Source organism: Ovis aries, chromosome 19, assembly GCF_016772045.2.
Source record: "Ovis aries strain OAR_USU_Benz2616 breed Rambouillet chromosome 19, ARS-UI_Ramb_v3.0, whole genome shotgun sequence".
Taxonomy (NCBI): Eukaryota; Metazoa; Chordata; class Mammalia; order Artiodactyla; family Bovidae; genus Ovis; species Ovis aries.
The window spans coordinates 1,307,901-1,325,699 of record NC_056072.1 but is presented as its reverse complement, the minus strand read 5'-3'; the positions used below and the strand labels follow the sequence as shown (position 1 = coordinate 1,325,699).

The window sequence follows — 17,799 nt, the reverse complement described above, 5'->3', positions numbered from 1 at the left end:
TACTTTATTCCATTACCTTTCAGAGGTAAACCCCTTCAGGATGCCCTGAGAGTTTGTTAGAAGTGCAGATGTAGGCCCCGCCCACAGCTACTGAATCAGAACTCTAAAAAGGGGGCCCAAGGATCCATGTTTTACCAAACCTTCCAGGTGATTCTGATGCACATTGAAGTTTGAGAACCATAAAATTAGCTAACACACTCACCTAAGTATGAAAGAGGCCACATCAAAATCATTTTTTTTCTCTTATGTATTAAAATTGATTTTTGACTCAGTTTTAATGGTCTTTGGTTTAATGGTCTTTGGAGGTGATGGAGTGGTCCCACCTGCCACTTTTTACTAGGACAGACTGTCATTTGTCTCTTACAGGGATGCATATGTAGTAAAAGATTATTTCACTTCCTTACACATGCCTAACAGCTATTGCCAAGTTTGGGGAAATGTTTCCTTCTTCCTAAAAAAAGTGAGCTCTTATCCATCTCTAAATATTTTCTTTCCAATTCAAAGTGAGGCCACCAAAACAACAGCATGAATCCCTGGAGAAAAGCCCCTACACAGATAGGAAAATGTCTATAATTCTTGTTGATCAGAGGAAGTCCCAGAATGTTAGTCTAAAGAATTCTCTAAGGTCTTCTAAAGAGCTATTAATAAAATAAGATACATACACAAAATAAAAGATTAAAAAATAAACTTAATCAAGCATGCTTCAGTATCTCTCAGAGGGCCCTAGTTCATTTATTCATTTGTACATTTTCAAGGGTGTACTGAGGTTAATATATTTTATTATCACTATTAGTATAATTATAATTATCAGTTTATTTCTCATTGTTTTTTCCGCTTTACACACACACACAAATTGTGCCTTCTACTGTAAATATACAGAATGACTAAAAATCACACTTTGTATATAAACAGAAACTTAATGAAAGTGCAAGGAAGATTATGAAAGTTCAAAACAAGAAGCATTTGTTGTTGTTGTTGTTGCAAAGAAGAGGTTTTCATCCTGTGAGGTCTTGACACAATTATTCTTTTTTTTTTTCCAAAAAAAAAAAAAAAGTGTGTGTTTAGTTCCATTTTAGCATTTTCCTGTTTCACTTTGTAGAGTTTCTCTACTCTCATCGGATATGATTTTTCACAGATTTGGTCTGTGGTTTTGTGAGAATGAGATTCTTAACCACGTATGTGAAAACAATTTCCTGTAAAGCTTCATGACTCCGTGCAGATAAACGCATGAGTATGGACTGACACGTCTGCTCTGAGAAGCTGCAGGGTCTGTGTCTCCACTTCACCCTAAACTCATTTCCTGCCAGGCAGAACTCCTGAAACCATTCAAGAACAATCAGGCTCAGAATACAGAGAATTATGTGCTGATCTCATAAGGGGAGCATTAAACTCATCGTTTGCCAGGAGTTCATTTCTCAGAAACCCTGATACAACAGTTGCCAAAAAATCGCCATTTAGTGCTTCAGATCAGAAGTGATTTATTTTAAAAGATATTTCCAGATGTTCGAATTCACCTTTAAAAAGCCACTTTTTCAAAAGTCAATGACCTTGACTCTCAACTGCCCCATCAAATCCTGCACTTTCGTTAACATGTTGAAAGAAAGATGCCTATTTATTTTCCCTCACTGCTGTCTTGGTGCAGGAAACCCCGTTGCCCAGGCGCTGAGGCTGGCTAGCAGGGCTGCGTGGGGATGCTGGTGCCTCATCTGCTTTTACTCAGCCTGTGCAGCCCCAGTGAGGATTACCCTGCTGCTGCTGCTCGTGAGAACCTGGGCCCCTGCTGCCTCCCATTACCAAACAGAGGAAGAGGCCAAACGGCGGGTGACCTCTCTTGTTGCACACAGTTCTGTGTGTAAACACGTTTTTGAGGACGAATAGAACAGAGTGGTGCACCTTTCTGCCTCCCTTGGGCAGAAAGAGAGCGCGTGTGCACTGGACTTTAAATCTTGGCTCTTGCTAAGGCACCAAGTGGCTGTTACTGGTGTTCTCAATTGTCTGCTGGTTTCAAGGAAGCAGGGAAAAGTCATTTTCCATGAAGAACTGGGAAATTGTATTTCGTTTATTTGCACGGAATACAAAGAAAGTTATACCCGCCCTTTGAATTAAAGATGTATTGAACCTACTGCCTGGCAGCCTTTAAAATATTTTATAATGTAGACTCTTAGAAAAAATAAAACCTTATTGAATTATCTTTCTCTGCAAGAAGCCGGCTAGTAATGAATATGCCCTGGGTCAGTTGTACATGATGTTCTAATTTATTGACATATAGCTCACACTGCTTTTGGAGTTCTATCCCAATTAGTGGTCTTCTTCATGGTGCCCTGCAGTGCCTCCTGCACAGACCATAGGAGTTGTCCCTGCAGACTTATGTATTCACTGTATTCAGTGTGTGCGCAGGATTGCGGGGTGGGGGCTTTCTTCACATTGCAGGCTAGAGCTTTTATTTAGATGCATTCTGCACTGAGAACTCTTCCTGCAAGTGGCAATGATTAATGCCATGGCCTTCAAATCCGCTGGCCCTGGATTCAGATCAGCTCAAGTGTTCAGTGACTGTCTGCACTCGAGCAGGGAACTACGTGTTCACTCATTTTCAAAACAGAGATAGTCTTATCACAATCATTGTGAGCTAAAAGGCTCTGAAAGTAGAGTGCTTAATTCTTATTTGTCACAGAATAAGTGTTCTACCTCTTGCTGTCTCTCTCTCTCTCTGTGGGTATATATATACATAAATAAAATTACAATAGTATAATCATTTCTATTATGGTTATTACCAACTATGTGCTGTGCTGTGCTTAGTCGCTCAGTCATGTCTAACTCTTTGCGACCCCATGGATTGTAGCTCTCCAGATCCCTCTGTCTACGGGGATTCTCCAGGCAAGAATACTAGAATGGGTTGTCATGCCCTCCTCCCGGGGATCATCCCAACCCAGGGATCAAACCCAGGTCTCCCGCATTGCAGGCAAATTCTTCACTGTCTGAACCACCAGGGAAGCCCAAGAATACTGGAGTGGGTAGCCTATCCCTTCTCCAGGGGAACTTCCCAACCCAGGAATCAAACCTGAGTCTCCTGCCTTACACGCAAATTCTTTACCATCTGAGCCTTTAGGAAAATACTAACAATTTTCCCTACCAGCTTTGCTACCCTCCACCTTTTACAGGTTCACAGAGTCCAATGTATACTTCCAAAATATATTTTTCTGTGGATCCTCATTGATAATACAGTTTTTAAAATTTATCTGATTCTTGCTTACTATAATCTCCAATTTTTCTCTTGTATATGTTCATGGCCATACATCTTCTCATGGGACTTCGTGCATGTTTGTATATGCTAAGCTGCTTCAGTCATGTCCGACTCTTTGCAACCCTGTGGACTATAGCCTGCCAGGCTCCTCCATCCATGGGATTCTCTAGGCAAGAATACTGGAGTAAGTTGCCATGCCCATCTCCAATGGGACTTTAGTAGGGGATAAATCAGGCAACAATAAATTGACATCAAGTTAACCCCAAATTCCCAATTCAGTTAATACCTCTAATATTTCATTTAAGATTTTTTTTTCTGTATTCAGATCTTAGGTGGTTCTGTGACTTTTTAAATTAAACCTGTTTACATGACAAATAATAGAGACCAACACTGGCTTGACAAAAGGAAATTTTATTGGAAAGAGACTGGAATGTCTCACAGAACCCAGGGAAGAGCTCAATAACCAAGGCTTGAGGAAGGAAGACAAGAAGCACTGAGGTTCTGACAGCAAGGTTCCAAAGCAACCTGGGGCCAGCAACATCTGCTGTGCATGTCGGTAAGTCTCTAGATCCTCAGCCCCAAATTAGACATTCCTGGCACAAAATCAGATGGTCCTGTTTGACTGTGATATGAAGATAGGGTTACTTAACAGAGACATGGCTGTCAGACAGAGTTCAGAGCAGGGAGCATAGGAATGGTCTGCGTCTCTAAGTGGTGTCTACTCGTTTTCTAGCCTGGCTATCTTGGTTACATCTTTTGTATAAAACTGTTTTTGAAATATGAAACATTCTCTCAGCATTTCCCTTAGCTATCTCCCACATTTGTGCAGCCAGGATATCTGTGCTCTAAGGAAAGGTGTGCAGTAGCTAAAAAGAGAAAAAGTGGATTATTTTACGAGTCTTCTTATGAGATGATAAGGAAATTATTGACCCAAGCCTTGGAGAAGTATAATGTTAGAAGGGAAACTGGGAGAATGAAAATACCAGTAGATCTTGGCAAGAGTGAGACACTCACTGCTCCCCAGACCATGTCGCAAGCAGGAGATGGAAACCTCATCTGATTTGCAGAGCTGAGACACGCAAGTGTTCCTGGAGAGACAATGAGACCCCCAGGAAAATGGAATAATTCCCAAGCACATAGGACTAGTGTGAAGTGGCAGTCAGCCACTGAACCCAAGAGTTCATGAAGATAGGAAGCAGACACAGCCCCACGCTCGATCAGCTGCCCAAATCATGGGTCATATGGAGGGCTGGACACACTGGCCGATGCCTGTAATGCAACAGAAGGTGCATAAGTGAATGAATGAAGAGTAACACGGTGGCATTTGGTAAATGCCATAGAGTTAGACACAATCCTGACGAATCCTGGAGAAATTTTAGATTAAAATTCTGCCATCTTAAATTGGAAAAGGAAAATTAAAAAAAAAATTGTATTTCTGCAGTGGTTGAGGTTCAGTTCAGTTCAGTTCACTCGCTTAGTTGTGTCCGACTCTTTGCGACCCCATGAACCACAGCATGCCAAGCCTCCCTGTCCATCACCAACTCCCGGAGGTCACTCAGACTCACGTCCATCGAGTCCGTGATGCCATCCAGCCATCTCATCCTCTGTCGTCCCCTTCTCCTCCTGCCCCCAGTCCCTCCCACCATCAAAGTCTTTTCCAATGAGTCAACTGTATGCATGAGGTGGCCAAAGTACTGGAGTTTCAGCTTTAGCATCATTCCTTCCAAAGAAATCCCAGGGCTGATCTCCTTCAGAATGGACTGGTTGGATCCCCTTGCAGTCCAAGGGACTCTCAAGAGTCTTCTCCAACACCACAGTTCAAAAGCATCAATTCTTCGGCGCTCAGCCTTCTTCACAGTCCAACTCTCACATCCGTACATGACCACAGGAAAAACCATAGCCTTGACTAGACGGACCTTAGTCGGCAAAGTAATGTCTCTACTTTTGAATATGCTATCTAGGTTGGTCATCACTTTTCTTCCAAGGAGTAAGCGTCTTTTAATTTCATGGCTGGAGTCACCATCTGCAGTGATTTTGGAGCCCCCCCAAAATAAAGGCTGACACTGTTTCCTCTGTTTCCCCATCTATTTCCCATGAAGTGATGGGACCAGATGCCATGATCTTCGTTTTCTGAATGCTGAACTTCAAGCCAACTTTTTCGCTCTCCTCTTTCACTTTCATCAAGAGGCTTTTAGCTCCTCTTCACTTTCTGCCATAAGGGTGGTGTCATCTGCATATCTGAGGTTATTGATATTTCTCCCAGTAATCTTGATTCCAGCTTGTGTTTCTTCCAGTCCAGCGTTTCTCATGATGTACTCTGCATATAAGTTAAATAAGCAGGGTGACAATATACAGCCTTGACGTAACATTTTTCCTATTTGGAACCCGTCTCTTGTTCCATGTCCAGTTCTAACTGTTGCTTCCTGACCTGCATACAGATTTCTCAAGAGGCAGGTTAAGTGGTCTGGTATTCCCATCTCTTTCAGAATTTTCCACAGTTTATTGTGATCCACACAGTCAAAGGCTTTGGCATAGTCAATAAAGCAGAAATAGATGTTTTTCTGGAACTCTCTTGCTTTTTCCATGATCCAGTGGATGTTGGAATTTGACTCTGGTTCCTCTGCCTTTTCTAAAACCAGCTTGAACATCAGGGAGTTCACGGTTCACGTATTGCTGAAGTCTGGCTTGGGGAATTTTGAGCATTACTTTACTAGCATGTGAGATGAGTGAAATTGTGCAGTAGTTTGAGCATACTTTGGCATTGCCTTTCTTTGGGATTGGAATGAAAACTGACCTTTTCCAGTCCTATGGCCACTGCTGAGTTTTCCAAATTTGCTGGCATATTGCGTGCCGCACTTTCACAGCATCATCTTTCAGTATTTGAAACAGCTCAACTGGAGTTCCATCACCTCCACTAGCTTTGTTCGTAGTGATGCTTTCTAAGGCCCACTTGACTTCACATTCCAGGATGTCTGGCTCTAGATGAGTGATCACACCATCGTGATTATCCAGGTCGTGAAGGTCTTTTTTGTACAGTTCTTCTGTGTATTCTTGCCACCTCTTCTTAAGCTGATATATCTGCAATATTTACTCATTAAAACTAAATTGCATGCTATCGTAACTTTTTCTGTACTGTGGGACTTTTTGTATGGAATGGATTTGTTTATTTCTTGAAAGTTTAAGAGCCTCCACCATTAATACTAGCTGTACACATACAAATGTAATTTTTGTGGAAATGGACAATTTTTGGAAAGTTTTAGCATTACTGACAAGTGTGTTTTTTTCCCCCTTCAAGCAATAAAATTACTCTTTTCATTTGCTGTGTCACTATCTTTAAATTCCATCTCTCTGTTAAAAAATGATGTATCCTTTTGTATAAGATAAAGAATTCTAGTCAAGCAAAGGGAAGACATCTTAAATTAGATTTAATTTCACTACTCAGAGAAAAAATACTGTTGAGAAACTGGTGTCTATTAATCTATAATAGTTAACATTTTAATCATCTTCATTTTTATTTTCCATTTCTTTTGAACACTTAAATTCATTATAAATTGTGTAGTATTTACTCATAGTTTGCATTTTACAATATTTTATGATTTTCTAATTATTTTAATACTTACTTAATGGAAAGGACTTGGGAAACAGTGTAAATAATACCATAAAAACCATCACACAACTGTTAATATTTTGGTGTGTTTTCCTTTCAAGCCTTTGTGTGTACACACACATACATGCATTTTGATTATATGGTATATTGTTTTATACTTTATATACTTTTATCTATTCATTTTTATGCTTTTATTCTTTCTCATTGAATAAATTTGTCTCGAATTTATTTATTCCTATTATCTTCTAAAATAGGTTTTTCTTGATGCAGCCACTGTGGAAAACAGTATTAGAAGTTGCTCAAAAAACTAAAATTACAACTGCCTTATGACTCTCCTGTTTCACTTGTAGGTATATATCTGAAAAAAACAAGAACACTAATTGAAAAAGATACGTGCGCCTCAGTGTTCGTAGAAGCATTATTTACAACAGCTGAAGACATGGAAAAATATCTAAGTATCCATCAAAGGATGAATAAATAAAGAAGATGTGGTGGGATATTATTCAGCCATAAAAAAGAAGTTTTACCATTTGCAGCAACATGGATGTAACTAAGGACATTGTGCAAAGTGAAATGTCAGATGAGAAAGACAAGTACTATATGATATTGCTTATACGTGGAACCTAAAAAATGCACAAAATAGTGAATATAACAAAAAAGAACAGACATAGAGAACAAACTATTGATTACCAATGATGGGGGAGGAGGGACACTATATGGGAGGGGAAATGGTAGGGACAAATATCAGGTGTAAGACAGGCTCAAGGAGGCACTGTACAGCTTGAGGAATATAGCCAATATTTTGTAATAACTGTAAATAGAAAATAACCTTAAATGTATAAAAATAAATTTTTTAAAAATAAAATTGCTTTTTGTTAATTATATATCTTTAAATTATTTCTAGTTTAGGGTCCTTGCTTCTGTTTACTATTCCTGTTCTCTTAAGAAAACTTCTTCGTTGCCACTCTTTTACTGATTATCTTATTTAATTTCTCCTCTTTATTTGGAATAATGAAAACAACTATGGTTACAGTAAAATTTAGCCTAAAGTATGTGATTTTCTTGTTGTTTTCTAAAATGTATATTGTTGAGTTTTTATTTTTCCTCCTTAACTCAATATTGAGTTTTAAAATTGATTTTAAAATAGATACACAGATTCATTTATTTTTAAAAAGCATTTTATATGAGTACCACACATTAGAGAAAAGTATTAAAAGCACAATCAACTAAACAGAATAAATAACTTTATTCTGTTATTCTGAGATAACAATTATTCACCTTTAGTTGTATGCCCTTTTGACTTTTATTCTAAGCATAGGCAGAATACAAAAAACTAAGGTAATTTTGCAAATAATGCTTTATGGAACACCTGCTTTCACTTCATAATATATCATGAATATTTGACTACAGTATAATTTTACAGTGACCTGTAGAATTGTGCTGTATTAAAAAATAATTTGTATAACTGATGCCATTGTATTAAATGTTTGGAGTAATTACTCCTCTTTTTTCCTGTATCAGATACCCTGTACATAAAATCATTATGAATTTCTCTAATTATTTGTCTAGGAAAATTCTGTGAGTTGAATTATTGAGTCAATTTTTAAGTGCATTTTACAGCTTTTGATTGATTTAGTGATTAGTCCTACTGAAAAGTCACACAAAGTTATGCTTTTATTAGTAGGAGACAAGAATGCTTTTTCTGTCTACTCATGTCCACAATGAAGATTTTTTCAAATAGTTGTTCTTTTTATTTTTATTTTGTCATAATTTTACTACTATTATTTTGTATTTTGATGTCTATTTGTATCTATTTTTTAATGAACAACTTCATATATTTTATTCATTAAAAATTGTTGGTTCCATTTCTTTTATTTGCTAAAGCCTTTATAAGTTTATTATCCTTTTGTGGACAATATGTTTACTCTAGTTCGTCATTTAAATTTGTTTTTGCTTGCTTTTCCTATTTTTAATGTTTAATTATTAACTTCCAATTTTGTTGCATTTAGACCATTGCATAAAATGCTGTACAAGTGATAATTGCTAATATTGTCGTATGCATGAGCATGACAGTCTCCTAGTTTTAATAAATCTTATCTTTGTATGATTATCTCCCCCTTGCCTTGAGAAAAGCATTTTATGCTTACTTCTCTGCTAATTTTCTTCTCTGTTGCTTGTTACTTCTCCAAGAACTCTCTCATTTAATTAATTTTGTGACTCTCTTGCTCTTACTTGTTCCCAAGTAAAATATGATGACAGTTTGATGTTTCTTCATGCAATATTCAAAGTCCCTTATAGAACACTAAAACATTCTAGTGGCCTGGAAAGTCATTACCTTTCTAGATGAAGACATTTTAATTTTGAGAGGATCTGTTATTTGGTGTCTGATACTCATATAATAGTCATGTATGTAATATATGTATATACCATATATATGTATGCTGCTGCTGTTGCTGCTGCTAAGTTGCTTCAGTCGTGTCCAACTCTGTGCAACCCTATAGACGGCAGTCCACCAGGCTCCCCTACCTGGAATTCTCCATGCAAGAACACTGGAGTGGGTTGCCATTTCCTTCTCCAATGCATGAAAGTGAAAAGTGAAAGTGAAGTCGCTCAGTCATGTCTGACATCAGGCTCCTCCATCCATGGGATTTTCCAGGCAAGAGTACTGGAGTGGGGCGCCATTGCATTCTCTAATATATATGTATACCAGAATATAAACTAAGACTGTCTCAACAAATGAAATTAAAATGGTGTTTATAGAACAAATACCCCAAGCGGACCTGGGATTCCAATTTCCTGGTAGATGAGAGATGAAGGGATTCTTGGTGCAATACTTTCAATTACAAGTAAGCAGTTGGCAATTAATAAATCAACAGGAAATATACATTTTTCAATAACCTCAAATTGTTGCAATTCTCATCCATTTTCTTCTGTAATTATTCTCTTCTGAGTCATCTGCTTCCTTTTCTCTGTCTATACCAGATCATCCCAATCTACAGAATGGTGCCTCCAATCCTAAAATGAACAAACAAACAAATCATGGACAAGTAATAAAGTTCACCTCTCTTGATTCCGCATCAGCTTCTGCTTCATTTTCTGCAATCCTTCAAAGCAAACGCCTCACTTACAGCCGTGAGAACTGACATTTCCACTTCCTCTTCTCCCTGTGTCCCCACCGCAGCAGCTTTTGCCAGGTCACCAGCGCACCCACTTGGTGTGGTCCCGTCCCCGTGCTGGCTCAGCAGCAGTGTATACACATGACTGCCTCCTCCTCGAAACGCCCGCAGACCCTGGTTTCCTCCTATTCCTCTGGGTGTTTCCTCTCAGACTATTTTTTTGGATCATTTTCTCCCTGATTTGAAAGCAAGCACTGGCGGACTTTGGACTCTAGAGCTAATATTGGGCGCATTCTCTTCTCTGTCCGCATAACCTCTCTTCAGGATCTTGTCCTGTGGATTAAGACTTCATTTATGTCTGATTTCTTCTGCTCAGGAAATATTTTTGAAATTCATTCATAGAATTGTGTGTATTAACAGTTTTTTTTTCCATTTTTATTTCTGATTAGTACTACATTGTATCTATTTATGCACCTCTTGGTGGACATTTGGGTTATGTTCAGTTTAGGGCTATTATAAGTAAAGCTACTATGAACATTAAAGTTAAGTCTTTATGTGGACATAGTTTTCATTTTGGAGATGTGGGTGACCTAAAGGAGATATACAACTTTTTTTTGAGTCTTTTGGTAAATGTATGTTTAATTTTCTAAGAAATTGACAAACTGCTTTCTGTGTGGTTATGTCATGTCTGCATTCCCACCAACCCAGCGGGAGGTGCTCCACATCCTCACTTTTGGTTGCATTATCAGATGTTTATTTTAATATTAGCCATTCTAGTGAGCAAACAGTGATTTTAATTTGCATTTGTCTGATGAGTACTGATGTTGAGCATCTTTTCATGTACTTACTAGCTCAATGTTTTGCCCATTTTATTGTTATTTGTCTTCTTCTTATTTAGTTGTATGAGCTCTTCATATGTTCCAGCTACACATCCTTCCCAGTTTGTATCTGGCTCTGTCCCTCTACCTAAGGTCACTGCTCATTTGAAAATGAACAACTGTACATAATCTGCTTCTTTCTGAATTGAAGTAACCATGCTCTCCCTTCATCCCTACAGTTTCAGATGGTGAGAGCTGGGCTATCCCAACTGAGATACTGCATTAACACACGCTTCTGTAAACGTTTCCCTTGAAAATAAATCCTCATTGAGTTGTATATCTCCTTTAGGTCATTTCTTTTCTCTTTCTCTCTCTGATGATCTTCTCCCAGTAGAATGTAAACTCCATGAAAAACATGATCAGTGTGTCTTAGTTGCCATGGTATCTGTTAAAAAATACCTCAGGAAATAAATATTTGCTGAATGAATACAGACATGAATAAAAAGCAGAATTTTGCCTAGGCAGAAAGCCAGGTTTGATTCTGGACTAACAAATGGTTTCAACAGACCTTAAGAAATGTAGGAAAGCAGAGTTTCAGTTTCTTGATCAACAAACTCAAGAAGTCTTTGAGCCGGCTTCTTCAGCAGGGTTTTGTCACTATGGGATTCTGGGTGGCTGGGTGACCCCCCCTCTAGAAGGTCTGCACACCAGAGCTGTCCACAAAGCTTTTACAACACAGATTCTGAGAATCCACCAGGGACTCACTGAGCCAAGATCTCTGTGAATCTATATTTTTAAACTCTCTGAGTGACAGTAGCAGAGCTAATCACCAATGAGCCTAGGGATTCGAGCTTCTCTCTCTGGTGTATCTCTCCAACAGTCTCCACTCTGCATCCGCTCCCCTCACATAAGCTACACAATTCTCTGCAGGTCAGGATGCACAATATGATGCACATTTTTCAAATAAAAGAAAAGCACACTGTATGTTTAATACAAATCAACTCTCTTTGTATTTGGATAGGGTTCTCTCGGTCTTAACCTTGAAAAAGAAATAACAGCCTATCATTGCATTCAGGAAGGATTTGGTCTTAAATTTGGGCAAGAAGTTCAAAACTTAGAAACACTCAGTTGTAATCTGAGCAATGGATTTACAGTTTTTCTGAAGCAAGAGGTATTGTTTCTACCATCATCCTGCTTAACAGGACCTAAAGGATCCCATTACCATGCAAAATGCCCCTTTAAAGTCTAAAAGAAAATCCTTATAAAAATGACTCTTTACATGCTGTTGCCACTGTAGAGAGTGGGTTCACGTGACTTTCTCTTAAAGAAAAAACTAAATGCCTTGGTTACCAGCGCAGGTAACCAGTGGCCTTCTCTGCGTGACCGTGACAGGCCACTCTTATTTGTACTTAATTTCCCATGCTTGTTTATACTCTAACTTCCAAGATTCTTCTAGAAATTTTTTTACACCTTTAAGTGATTTCAGTCTCCATCACACCCCAAACCTTCCCTGCTCTAACTTTAGTCCTTCTAAAGCACAGCCCCCATCACATCCCTCTGAAAGTTTAAGGCCCTTCACCAGCATTCTCCAAGTGCCTGTTTCGAATTCCAGCTTCAGTGTCCCTGTTTACAAATATTCCTGCTTGATCAATAGCAGTTCCAAATTTCCCAAAAGGGAGGATTCTGGCCCAGCCATCTGACTGGGAGGGCTGAAGGCTGCCATCAGAGAACCTGCTTTGAAGCTACAGTAGAAAATAAAGTACATTGGTTTTCTTAGGCTAGCTTTATCTGCTGGAGCTTGGAGGCATGGTAGAGGGTAACTGATGGTTGCTATACTTACGGAGTATAGAGATACAGATGCCAGAGTCCCTTCCACTCCATGCCATGGTGTGACTACTGAATTTCTATCTCCCCGCATGTGTTCCATGTTACCACCTGTCTATGTCTTCTCATTTTACAGAGCCAACCTCAAGCCCTCACCTCTTACATTTACTCTCACTCTGTTTTAACCTCATATTGTTAATCATATTAGGAAATATATCTGGTCCAGACTGGGTAGGAGGAATACATCTTACACCAAGTATCTATCTTGTATCTAACATGGAGGCAGCAGACATTTGATTTGCCTTTTCTGTCCATTCAAATAACTAAAATTTCAATGGAAAGAAAAAAAAAAAACTTAAGTGCATGCAAGAAACTATGATTAACCCAAGAGCATCTGGAAGCTTAGTGGTTTGATCAGAAGACTGGGTTCAGATCTACCCCTGGGAGAGTCACATGCTTGCTCAGTTTTCTGACACCCAGAGGGAAGGAAGAGGACCAGGAGAAAGGATCAAATAGAAAGTGGATGTGTAAATGCTTTTAAACTGCAAATCTTCACACAAATAATAATTCACAAGGCAGCCAGGACCACCTTTATCAGTACATCATTTGAAAGAGTATGGGTGACTGGGGAGGGCTGTGAGTGGAGATGAAGGCCAGGCTTCCAGTGGGATGGAGCTGCAGCTGGGGTCAGAGTGCCTCCTGGGGCTGTCTTTTCAACCTAGACGCATGAGGGACATGTTTCTTTTCCGAAAACAACTTGCATCTCGCTTGGAGCCAGCACAATGTGGTGGAGATCCTGCCATTTTGTATCCAGGAGGCCCAGCCTGGTGTCAGCAAATGTCCCTCTGCATGGCCCACTGAGATTAACGTCTTCCAGAAGGGTGGCTGGGATAGATACTTCTGGAAACTCCTGGTGTGGTGATATTGTCTGTCCCTGAAACGAACTTTTACATCTTCAACCTGGGTTTCTTCACCCACAGGTCTAGCCAAACCATGGACACAGAATCCATAGGGAATCCATGGACACAGAACAGGCCCAGGGAAACTGCCCATAGGGGCTTTGATTGTGGCTCATACAGCACTGACTTGGATCATGAGTGACTGCCCCAGCTGGTGGTCTCATCCTGGGCTGCAGAGGGCTGGTTCTGGGGGCTGCAGAGTCCTTACTGGCAGAGCACTCATCCGTGAGTCAGGTTCTGGGTTCTGTTGGTCTGGGCACTGGAACTTTTCAAAGCTCCCTGGGACTCAGGTAGCAGCCAAGGTTGAAACCTCAGCCTGACTCATGTCCTGTCAGCCCTGTCAAGGTGGCCCTTAGAGGTTGACACCATTTGAGCAAGTCTGGCACCCTGTCCAGGTCAGAGGCTGAGATCTCAGGGGACAGAAGTGAGGCTGCTTCAGGGAAAGCTGAAGAAAGGTGAACCTCTGTTTCCTGGAGAACATGTCATCACAATTATATCCCTCACAAGCCACCACAGGGAGTCCTCTCGATCCACCTTCTGCCTCCCAGGTCCCCTTCTAGTGCCACAGGGGCAGAATCCAGGAAGACCAACTGGAAAAGAAGAAACAATTTTCACGAGGCCCTAAATTTCACAAAAGGAGAGTGTAGACAGGTGGATCTGGGCAAAATAAAATCAATATTTTAATAGCAGGCAGAAATGCAAAAAGGCAAAAAGTTTCTCTAAGGAGGACTTAGCTGAGAAAAGAAGAGAAACAAAAGGCAAAGGAGAAAAGGAAAGATATACCCATTTGAATGCAGAGTTCCAAAGAACAGCAAGGAGAGATAAGAAAGCCTTCTTAAATGAACAATGCAAAGAAATAGAGGAAAACAATAAAATGGGAAAGAATACAGATCTCTATAAGAAAATTAGAGATACCAAGGAAACATTTCATGCAAAGATGGGCACAATAAAGGACAGAAAAGGTATGGACCCAACAGAAAAAGAAGGCTTTAAGAGGAAATGGCATGAATACACAGAACATAAATCAAAACAGGATCCTCTATGACCCACCTCCCAGAATATCAGAAATAAAAGCAAAAATAAACAAATGGGACCTAACTAAAATTAAAAGCTTCTGCACAACAAAGGAAATTATAAGCAAGGTGAAAAGACAGCCCTTAGAATGGGATAAAATAATAATAAATAAAGCAACTGACAAAGAATTAATCTCAAAAATATACAAGCAACTCCTGAAGCTCAATTCCAGAAACATAAATGACTCAATCAAAAAATAAGTCAAGAACTAAACAGACAGTTCTCCTAAGAAGACATACAGATGGCTAACAAATACATGAAAAGATGTTCAACATCACTCATTATCAGAGAAATGTAAATCAAAACCACAATGAGGTACCATCTCATGCCAGTCAGAATGGCTGCTATCCAAAAGTCTACAAACAATAAATGCTGGAGAGGGTGTGGATAAAGAGAACCCTCTACACTGTTGGTGGGAATGCAAACTAGTACAGCCACTATAGAGAACAGTGTGGCGATTCCTTAAAAAACTGGAAATAGAACTGCCATACGACCCAGCAATCCCACTGCTGGGCATACACACCAAGAAAAGCAGAACTGAAAGAGACACATGTACCCTAGTGTTCATCGCAGCACTGTTTATAATAGCCGGGACATGGAAGTAACCTAGATGTCCATCAGCAGGCATATAGATAAGAAAGCTGTGGTAATATACATTATGCAATATTACTCAGCCATTAAAAAGAATACATTTGAATCAGTTCTAATGAGGTGGATGAAACTACAGCCTGTTAGGCAGAGTGAAGTAAGCCAGAAAGAAAAACACCAATACAGTATCAGTTCAGTTCAGTTCACTCGCCCAGTCAAAGAGTCGGACACCCAACTCTTTGCAGCCTCAAGAATTGCAGCACGCCAGGCCTCCCTGTCCACCACCAACTCCTGGAGTTCATTCAAACTCACATCCATCGAGTCAGTGGTGACATACAGCCATCTCATCCTCTGTCATCTCCTTCTCCTGCCCCCAATCCCTCCCAGCATCAGTCTTTTCCAGTGAGTCAACTCTTCATGTGAGGTGGCCGAAGTACTGGAGTTTCAGCTTTAGCATCATTCCTTCGAAAGAACACCCAGGACTGATCTCCTTTAGAATGGACTGGTTGGATCTCCATGCAGTCCAAGGGACTCTCAAGGGTCTTCTCCAACACTACAGTTCAAAGGCATCAATTCTTCAGCGCTCAGCTTTCTTCACAGTCCAACTCTCATCAACATCCATACCTGACCACTGGGAAAACCATAGCCTTGACTAGATGGACCTTAGTTGGCAAAGTAATGTCTCTGCTTTCCAATATGCTATCTAGGTTGGTCATAACTTCCCTTTCAAGGAGTGAGTGTCTTTTAATTTCATGGCTGCAATCACCATCTGCAGTGATTTTGGAGCCCCCAAAATAAAGTCTGACACTGTTTCCACTGTTTCCCCATCTATTTCCCAGGAAGTGATGGGACCAGATACCATGATCTTCATTTCCTGAATGTTGAGCTTTAAGCCAACTTTTTCACTCTCCTCTTTCACTTTCATCAAGAGGCTTTTAGTTCCTCTTCACTTTCTGCCATAAGGGTGGTGTCATCTGCATATCTGAGGTTATTGATATTTCTCTCAGCAATCTTCATTCCAGCTTGTGCTTCTTCCAGTCCAGCGTTTCTCATGATGTATTCTGCATAGAAGTTAAATAAGCAGGGTGACAATATACAGCCTTGATGCACTCCTTTTCCTGTCTGAAACCAGTCTGTTGTTCCATGTCCAGTTCTAACTGTTGTTTCCTGACCTGCATACAGATTTCTCAAGAGGCAGGTCAGGTGGTCTGGTATTCCCATCTCTTTCAGAATTTTCCACAGTTTATTGTGATCCACACAGTCAAAGGCTTTGGCATAGTCAATAAAGCAGAAATTGATGCTTTTCTGAAACTCTCTTGTTTTTTCCATGATCCAGCGGATGTTGGCAATTTGATCTCTGGTTCCTCTGCCTTTTCTAAAACCAGCTTGAACATCAGGAAGTTCACGGTTCACGTATTGCTGAAGCCTGGCTTGGAGAATTTTGAGCATTACTTTACTAGTGTGTGAGATGAGTGCATTTGTGTGGTAGTTTGAACATTCTTTGGCATTGCCTTTCTTTGGGATTGGAATGAAAACTGACCTTTTCCAGTCTTGTGGCCACTGCTGAGTTTTTCAAATTTGCTAGCATGTTGAGTGCAGCACTTTCACAGCATCATCTTTCAGGATTTGAAACAGCTCCACTGGAATTCCATCACCTCCACTAGCTTTGTTCGTAGTGATGCTTTCTAAGGCCCTCTTGACTTCACATTCCAGGATGTCTGGCTGTAGGTGAGTGATCACACCATAGTGATTATCTTGGTCATGAAGATTTTTTTTTTGTACAGTTCTGTGTATTCTTGCCACCTCTTCTTAATATCTTCTGCTTCTGTTAGGTCCAGACCATTTCTGTCCTTTATTGAGCCCATCTTTGCATGAAGTGTTCCCTTGGTATCTCTAATTTTCTTGAAGAGATCTCTAGTCTTTCCCATTCTGTCATTTTCCTCTATTTCTTTGCACTGATTGCTGAGGAAGGCTTTCTTATCTCTTCTTGCTCTTCTTTGGAACTCTGTATTCAGATCCTTATATCTTTCCTTTTCTCTTTTGCTTTTCACTTCTCTTCTTTTCACAGCTATTTGTAAGGCCTCCCCAGACAGCCATTTTGCTTTTTTGCATTTCTTCTCCACGGGATGGTCTTGATCCCTGTCTCCTGCACAGTGACATGAACCTCAGTCCATAGTTCATCAGGCACTCTATCTATCAGATCTAGTCCCTTAAATCTATTTCTCTCTTCCACTGTATAATCATAAGGGATTTGATTTAGGTCATACTTGAATGGTCTAGTGGTTTCCCCTACTTTCTTCAATTTAAGCCTGAATTTGGCAATAAGGAGTTCATGACCTGAGCCCCAGTCAGCTCCCAGTCTTTTTTTTTTTTTTCCCTGACTGTATAGAGCTTCTCCATCTTTGGCTGCAAAGAATATAATTAATCTGATTTTGGTTTGACCATCTGGTGATGTCCATGTGTAGAATCTTCTCTTGTGTTGTTGGAAGAGGGTGTTTGTTATGACCAGTGTGTTCTCTTGGCAAAACTCTATTAGCCTTTGCCCTACTTCATTCTGTATTCCAAGGCCAAA

At 39.9% G+C, this 17,799-nt stretch overlaps 1 long non-coding RNA gene across 1 annotated transcript in view; it reads left to right on the top strand.

The window, feature by feature from the left end:
* The window catches only part of LOC132658161 (uncharacterized), a 104,656-nt gene extending 96,924 nt beyond the window's left edge, over positions 1–7,732 (top strand). Inside the window, exons 2-4 of the long non-coding RNA XR_009597330.1 lie at positions 3,334–3,425; positions 3,567–3,797; positions 7,199–7,732. This is a non-coding gene — a long non-coding RNA (uncharacterized LOC132658161). The remainder of the gene's footprint in view (positions 1–3,333; positions 3,426–3,566; positions 3,798–7,198) is intronic.
* Positions 7,733–17,799: the final 10,067 nt, after the last annotated feature.